This window comes from Nematolebias whitei, chromosome 13, assembly GCF_014905685.2.
Source record: "Nematolebias whitei isolate Nwh7 chromosome 13, NemWhi1, whole genome shotgun sequence".
Lineage (NCBI taxonomy): Eukaryota > Metazoa > Chordata > Actinopteri > Cyprinodontiformes > Rivulidae > Nematolebias > Nematolebias whitei.
In genome coordinates, this window is record NC_056510.1 from 2883333 (window position 1) to 2892282 (window position 8950).

An 8950-nucleotide genomic window follows, 5' to 3' on the forward strand; every position below is an offset into this window, starting at 1 on the left:
CCTATGGTCCAGGTGTAGTTCCTATGGTCCAGGTGTAGTTCCTATGGCCCAGGTGTAGTTCCTATGGTCAAAGTGTAGTTTCTATGGCCCAGAAGAAGTTTCTATGGCCCAGGTGTAGTTTCTCTGGGGAGCAAGACAAAGTTAAAAAAACATGGTAATAAATATAAGTACAAATACAACATGAAGAGCCGAGTGAATAAAGTCAGCAGCAGATTGTGGAGATGTGGTCAGTTTGTCCTCCAGCAGTCCAAGCTTATAGCTGCAGAACTAAGGGACAGCTCAGGAAACACAAGCCAACCCTAACTGTAGGATTTATCAAAAAGGAAAGTCTTAAAAGTAGACAGAGTTCAGCTTCAAACTGGTTGGTTTCACTGGAGAGGAGCCTGAAACCTCAAAGCTCTGCCCCCATTCTACTTTTAGAAACTCTAGAAACCACAAGTAAACCTGCAGTCTGAGAGCGAAGTGCTCTTTGGACAAAAATGTTCCATTTAATAGCAATAACACTGTGTGTGTGTGTGTGTGTGCCTGTGTGTGTGTGTGTGTGTGTACGTCTTATGATGTGAGTGTCAGCTGCTCAGCAGACAAACAGGAAGTGAGGTCGTTGAGTTTGGGGAAAATTCTCCAAATTTAGATCCAGTGGGAAAAAGCGAAGACAAAACAGGATGAGGCCGATTTTTCTCTGTTGAAATCTTTAAAAAACAGCAGCGAGTCGTCGTTGGGACTTCCTGGCCTCAGTTACGTCACATCTTTATATTTTTGTACAAACAGGTGGAAGGGTCCAGCTCTGAACCTGTGAAGTACTTCCTGTAGTTCCTTGTAGCGGTTCTGTTCCAGCTCTGTGTTGGACCTACTTTCTGTTTGCTCTGAAAACACCGGAGCTTTTATATCTGACGACTGGGTCAGCATCTTTAATTAACTTTATGCTTAGGAGGACTTTTAAAAACTTTGTTGATGGGATCAAGTTGCAGGACATCAGTTGCAAACGCTCCTGAGCAGACTTTGTAACTGAACCACGTTTTGTCTGTTAGTAAAATATCTTACGGACGACCTTTAATTCAAAGCCGTGAGCAGGTTCTGTGTTGTGTTTTAGGCGAGCCGGTTCCCAGATCCCTGGAGGGACTGTTTGTGTACGAGGAGAGGAGCACCTCGGCTCCGGCCAACGACTCCATCGTGGTGGAGCAGTGGACCGTCATCGAGGTTAGTCCTTACCGAGGTTCAGAACTCCAGGACGGGTCCAGGTTCAGAGCCACGTTACAGACTGGGGGAACTTCAGCTGTGTGGGACTCTTTGTCCCCGTTATTGAAATCGTTTCACGAGAGAAACACGAAACGACTTTCTGATCGTGTGTGAGTCACATGAAAAAAACGAAAGCTAAAACGTGAAATTAGCTAAAACTGACAAAACAACAGCCTAAAGCTAAATTTTACTATAAACATATTTAAGACCTACAACTAGCAGAATGATAGCTAAAAATTAAAATTACTAGACAAACTGCTACGAGCAAAATTTATCTGCACAATAGCTAAAAGCAAAAATCAGCTAAACATCAGCTGAAAGCTAAATTTTGCAGCACAAAAGCTAAATGCCAAAATTGGCTAGACAGTAACTAATAGCTACAACTTTCAGAGTAAAAGCTAAAGTTCCCAAAGCAGTAGCTCAGCGGTCAAACAATTAAAACAGTAGCTACAAACTAAATATAAACAAAAGCTAAAATTAGCTAAACAGCAGTTTACGGCTAAATTTTACAGCATCTTTTTTGCATCTTCTTCTTACACTAAAGTTACGCATGGAGTTCCTCAGGGTTCAGTGCTTGGACCAATACTTTTTAATTTATATATGCTTCCATTACTCCAGAGCTAATACAAGCAAAACAGTAGCTACCAGCTAAAATATAAACAGTAGCTAAAAGCTAAAAATAAAGCCAGTATACTGAAGTAGATATCAAAAGCTCAAAGTTTGTCAGTTTAATAGTGAAAAATTGTAAATAATGTTGATTGTTTCAAAAAGTGCTAAAGTTACACAAAAAACTAGTCCTAGCTAGAAGGTCCTGAATGAGCCGAACAAGGTCAAAGGTTAAATAAGGTCAAAATCTACTGGAGGTCTTACAGCCGAAACCAGAAAGTGTCTTCGGCGTGTTTGTGGCTCTTCCTTGAGCTGTATTTGTGTTCAGGGCTCCAACGTGAAGACAGACTACGGGCCTCTGCTTCACACGCTGGCAGAGTTCGGCTGGTCGCTCACGTGTGTGCTGCCCACGCCCATCATCCGACACGACAGGTACGCTCACGCTCACCAAGTGGGTGAATGTGGTTAAAGTGGGTTTCATTTTGCTGTTGTGTGTGCAGCGACGGGAATCTGGCCACGAAGCAGGTTGTGTTTCTGCAGAGGCCCATCAGAGGTTCTGCAGCCGGACACCCGAAGAACCAGGTGAGACTACGAGAGGCTCGTCCCGTTAGCTCACCGTCCCTGCCAACGAGACATAAAATACAGAATGATACGTTTAGGTTACATCTGGGGCTTAAGACAAGACGTGATATAAAACAGTCTGTCTTCTGAAGGTTTGATAAAGGTTTAAAAATGTTGTTTTATGAATCCTGAGAGGCTTCATTCAGTTTCACGGAACAGAAACTCCCGTCACAGACAATAATTCAGGGATTCCTAAAGGAGATGATGCAATAAACACTTAAGGCTCACTTCCTGTTAGTATCGTTCAGATCATTTGAAGTGGGTTCTATGGAAAGGTTATGAACAATTATTATCCTACCTGTTGTAGACGGCTCTTTAGTTCCTCCTGGAACGACAAGCTAACAAACCAAAGTGGACCGCTGCCCTCCTAAAACAACTTCAGACTTTAAAATGTCCCAGCAGCGGATTTAAAATTTATCCTCACACGGTTATTTACCCAGAATGCAATGGTTGTTTGATGAGCGGTTAGCTGTAGCACTTCCAGTACAACCTGAAGCACTTCCTGCAAGAACGTGATATCACTGCGAGAATAACAACGTGATGCAAAACTAACTGGATGACCAAGTTTCTAAAACAAAACAAAAATAAAAAGGAGTTTGAACCTGGAAATGACAACTGATACAAGGAGATTGAAAAAAAATTATTTTACAAACAAAAAATTAACTTGAGGGGACAATGAGGAGAACGTGGAGGAGACTGGAAATGACAAAGTTCATCACCGCCTGACTGACGCGTGAGGCGAGCTGAGGACCCGGCCTGATGAGACGAGTGGCTGCAGCTGGGACTGAACAGAGAACAGGTGTAAGTGGGCGGGGCCAGCTGGCTGAAGGAGCAGAAACTGACTGAGGAAGAGATGGGTGATAACAAAAAATACAACAAAACTGACCCGAGTCTGGTCCAACTTACAGTCCAGCCGTCTGGAAAATGATTTTTCTGTCGAATGGTTATCAAAAGTCAGAACCTCATCAGCTGTGACCGAGTCATGGAGCTACAGGAAGAGGCAAAAGTCTTCAACCAGACTGGGCTAGTGACAAGCCAAACAAGTGTCCCTTTTTAATCAGAATCAACATGTTGGTGTGAAAGAACGCTACGAGCTCAAACTAAGCCTCTACACTTTTGCGTGACATCATTTGTTTAGCCTGTGGCTGTTTTCTCAGCCGAACAGCGTGCCGAGGCCGCTGAATGTATCGTCCACCTAGAGCTGAGTAAACTTGATAGACCAGACACTCCGATCAGATGGACTGCAACATTCAGCTGTTTTTCAAACACAGCCGCCTTCACGCCAACTAGCGTTAGCCATTAGTCTAGCCTAGATGAAGACTTTTCCTCTTCCTCATTGTTCCACAGCTGAAACTGTGCTAATTATTAACTATCAGACAGAATGTCACTTAAAGTTGACTGCAGTGTCTCTTTAAATTCTGTTCTTGGTTGTTCAAAGAGCCATCTGCAACAGGTAAGATATTGCTTGTTCAAAACTTTTACACAGAATCCCCCCCAAAAAAAAATAAATAAATAAAACTCCCATCTTGTTTGTATCACAGCTGTCACTATCTATGACTTTGACAGTTCTGACCTTTTCAAAGCATCGGAGTCTGACTGCAGAGGACTGACGTGTCGCTGTTCTGCTCCCTGCTGGACGAACAGAACCGCCTGCAGTCACTCGTGAAGCTGCGGCAAATGTGCACCATACACATCTAAGCGTACATACACGTGTATATACACATGTATACACATGCACATACACATGTGTATGGTGCACATTTGTCTTTTTTTGATTACTGATGCCTCAAATTCCCCCCGGGGATTAACAAACTAACTGACTAAAACTAAGTTCAGCTTTATTCGAGTTTATTTTGGTCATTTCTTTATGTCATCCATGTTTTAATGTAAAACAGTTTTAAAGTAGATTTTGCATTTTTTTTATCAAATTATTGCGTTTGTTGTCACCGTCATGGTTTTGAATCACTTCCTGTGTGGCTGCGATGAGGTCTGCTGGTCTGAGGCCTCAGCAGACCTGAACAGATCAGAGCGTTTGTTTGTCGGGTGGAAAACGACCTCGTTGTCGTGTCGTTGCGGCCGCAGCTTCACGAGTGACTGCAGGCGGTTCTGTTCGTCCAGGGTTTACCACGGGTAGAGTTACAAAACAAATAAGTACATCCTCCACGTTCGACCATCGAGACACGGGAGTGTTAGACTGAAAGCAAGGCTACGGGTTCTGAAGGGTCCGGTGGTCCGGAGGGTCTTCAAAAAACAACAGATTGGGGAAAAATAAAATGTAATTGTCAAATAATTTTGAGTCAACTAATGGGAACAAAATGACTTTATTACAAAAATAGACGTAAACTATTTTGTTGATTTCAATCAAAAATTAAATATGGAGGTTTTTTTTAAACAAAAGCCCCTTGTAGAGTTAAAATTAATTTAAATTTGATATTATAGAAAACTGTTTTTTTAAATAGTTAAATAAGGTGATGGATTTTTCTCCTACGGAACATGAATGGTTAAAGTTAAAGGGACTTCCAGGGATTAATGAGAGTTTGACTGTTAGCAAAACATCTCACGAACCAGTGGACAGGTTTTAAGGTTCATGAGATATTTTGCTAACAGTCAGAGTGTGGCCGCAGATAATGAAGAATCTGTTTTGTGTTTTTGTCCCGTTCTTCTCCAGTTGGTTTCCGGGTCCAGTCACTCCACGAGCCACGCCGGCGGCAGCTCCGCCCCTTCAGATGACCTCCCCCCCACGGCGGGGGGTATCAGGGGCTTCCCGGTGTTCGGAGGCGGGTACCCCAGCTCCCTGTCCCACCTGGAGGATGGCGGCTTCGAGCAGGACGAGGGAACGGAAGTGGTCACCTGCATGTGACCTGGTCCACCTGACCCCCCCCCCTCACACACACACACACACGTTGGCACTTTCTAAACCAAGATGGAGGACTCACGATCCGTTAAAAGAAAGAGCTGCTTTTATACAGTTCAGAGGAGTTTCCCCTCAAAGTGTTTTAATTCATTTTTTTAAGTATTTTTTAATCATCAGGATCAAAACAAGTCTGTAAACCAGCAGCTGTTTTGTTTGTGCAGATGTTTGCAGATGATCTCGGCGTTTGTGTTCTCCCTCGTTATTTCTTTGTACAGCCTCAATTTAAATAAAGCTCGGATGTGAAAAACGTCATTTCACTTCAGTTTGTTTCTGTAGCTCCAAGTCACAACAGAAGGCGACTCAGGACTGAACAGAAATATTCATAATGTAACGTTACTTATGAGCAGCAGCTCGGAGTTTAACTCCATCACAGAACTCTCATCTTGAACAAGCAGGAAGTATCAAACCGCCCCCTCTCCTTCAACACGGAGAACAAAAACCGCTGCCGACTGAAAATCCACACATTAGTCCTGACCTGGAGAACACGGTCCGACCTTCTGGGCTCCCGTCTGCCCTCATACGAGTAATAGTAACAAAAAACACATAAAAACAACAAAATATGTAAATATCAAACACGTACCTAAAAATACATTAAAAAAAGAAAAACACTTCTATATTAGGGTTCAGAGCCAACGCTGAGCACGGCCCCCTGTAAGACCAGTCCACTGCTGAACACACCTGTTGGTGGGCGGTTCCTGATGATCTGAAGTGTATTCAGAGTTGTTTAGGGCCCAGAAGGCATATAGATATACAACATATATAATAGATATACAACATATATAATAGATATACAATAGATGTACAACATATATAATAGATATACAACATATATAATGGATATATAGATATACAACATATATAATAGATATATAATGGATATACAACATATATAATAGATATACAACATATATAATGGATATATAGATATACAACATATATAATAGATATACAACATATATAATAGATATATAATGGATATACAACATATACAATAGATATACAACATATATAATAGATATATAATGGATATACAACATATATAATAGATATACAACATATATAATAGATATATAAGGTATTTAGATTTTGAACGCACACACCATTCAGACATCATTAATAATGTTGGAGATAAATTTATGTAAAGATACTAAAGAAAGCGAGTCTGGGACTTTGTCAACGACGAGTCAAACCCTTTAACGGCTGCACCAGTGATTCACTCCACACCTTCCAGTTCAAATAAAATGTTGTACACACCACCATTAAAGGACCGACAGCCAAATATTGAGTCAAACACCAGTTTAAGAGAACGTTGGCTGATGGTCGACCCTGCGGTTCATTTCGATCCCGTCTGTTGCTGGAACGTATTCCATCAGAGTTGACAAACACCTCGTCCGTCCCTCCATGTGTGATGTGAAGCCATGCAGGAAAAACAAGTCCATACCTGGTCGGTTCTGCAGGAGTCGCCTCACCTCCGTGAACACCGCTCGTGCCCCCGCCACACCCGGGGTCTAATCAGCTCAATATGGACGATACTTTTTGAAGTGGATTGGGCCACCGCTGCGTGCTCGTTGTAATATCTTGGCAACAGTCTTGGTAATAATCCACGATAACTTGTGATTTATCAGCCGAACCTTTCCTGCCACGTGGTCGATCAGCGGCGACTTCAGCATCCGATAGCATCTTGGCCATCACTGCAGGAGTGCACGAGCCTGGTGAGTCAGGAGCTCCAATAATCCTGATATTGTTACGTTTCATATTCCCGTCCACGGACTCGAGCCTTCTTAGCCCATCCACCTCATCCTTCAATTCCACCACGGTCCCACGCAGAGCCCCCACCTCCTGAGCATAGACAGGCCGTTCTCTGCCTCTGTAACACTCAGCACGACCTGGTCACGTTCAGTTCACATTAACAGATCGGCGATGAAACATTTCAGCAGCTTTCAGCTGAAATGTTTCAGCAGCAGTATTCACAGCAAATTACATTTCTTTGGCTTTTCCTTCTTCAGGGTTCTGCACAGCGAGTCCTCCGCCATCTCTGTCCTCACTCCAACTGCATCCATGTCCTCCAACTGCATCCACAGCTCCTCTTTGGCCTTCGTGAAGTCCTGATGTGTAAAACCCCAGCTCTGAAAGGCGGAGCCTCTTTTTCACACCGCAGTCAGCAGGTGTCAAACAGAGCTCTGGTCTGGCTGGAGCCGACCTGAGGAGAACCGGTTCCTCAGAGAACCGGAGCCTTCCAGGGTTGACTTTGTTCTTCCTGTTCAAGCAGACCCAGCTGATTAGGTTAAACAGAACGTTTCAATATTTAACAAAACATTTTCGTTCATTTTATAATGTGCAGAGCGTGCACCCTAAACCTCAGAGCAGTCTACAGATGGTCCTGGAAAATATAAAAATAGAAGTTGTTCAGATTTTTCTCGACGGAGAACACAAAACGTCCACGCAGGAACAACTGAATAATAGGTCTTTTATTAACAGACATCATGAAAATGTCAACAGTAACAAAATTTTTAGTCCATTAAAAAACAGTGGGTTGAACTGACGAGACTCCCGCACCGTAACTGAACGAGGGGCGGGGCTTAAAGGAGGCAGGAAGTGGGCCGCGCTCTGATCCGTCCTCCTCCAACCAACTTTAAAGCAGATCGTCCCCGTCGCAAACGCTGGACATGTGTTGGACAGGACTGAGGTGGGGACAGGTCTTACGGTGGGGGGGTCAGAGTCCGCCCCCCCGACTCAGAGCTGGAGGTTCACCAACAGACGAACTTGAAGTTCAACAGCAGCTTAGCTCACCGCTCCACCCCGACCCAGGTGGGTCACCAACACAAAAGAAGCAGACAGAACATGTGACAGCGAGTTCGGGGGGGGGGGGGGGGGGGTATATACACGAGGAGATTATTATTAATGGGATTCACCTTGACTATAGAGCTGCTGAAGACCCGGAGTGTCCACAAGGAGCAGCACCCCCACACAGACCGGACTTCAGCGTCCTCACGCCCAACGAGTTTCAATTAAAGTTCCCCACGAAGTCCGAGGCAGCCGCTCCGCCTTCAGGCTGCGAGGGGACCGGGACCGAGACCGGGGCGGGGGCAGAGCTCGGCCATTTCTACATTCGTGTTTTGAAAGAGATCGCTCCCCTCGGCTGCTCGGACAGAGACGAGACTAAAATCTAATTCACGTCTTTATGAGCAGAACTGGATGATCCAGAGACCGGCTCGGACTTCAGCTCGCCTTCAGAGGACGACGGCTGCACATCGACTCCACGAGCTCAGTCGGGTTTAGAAGACGGATTCATGTTTCATGTCAGAGCACTTGAGCTCCTGATCCGAGCCTGTGGGTGAAACCAGGCTCATAATCCCACAAACATTCTCAGATTATTTTCATTATTTGGGGGATTTTTAACACTGAAGCATAAACTTTTCCTGCCATTAACTGTAAAGTTTACATGTTAACTGTAAAGTTTTCAAGCTAACTGTAAAGTTTACAAGTTAACTGTAAAGTTTACAAGCTAACTGTAAAGTTTACAAGCTAACTGTAAAGTTTACACGTTAACTGTAAAGTTTACACGTTAACTGT

At 43.8% G+C, this 8950-nt stretch overlaps 2 protein-coding genes across 2 annotated transcripts in view; both read left to right on the plus strand.

Moving 5' to 3' along the window:
- ankrd44 (ankyrin repeat domain 44) overlaps positions 1-8950 on the plus strand; it is a 99157-nt gene that overhangs the window by 11335 nt on the left and 78872 nt on the right. The window lies entirely within an intron of this gene.
- The window catches only part of sf3b1 (splicing factor 3b, subunit 1), a 72438-nt gene that overhangs the window by 5141 nt on the left and 58347 nt on the right, over positions 1-8950 (plus strand). The window lies entirely within an intron of this gene.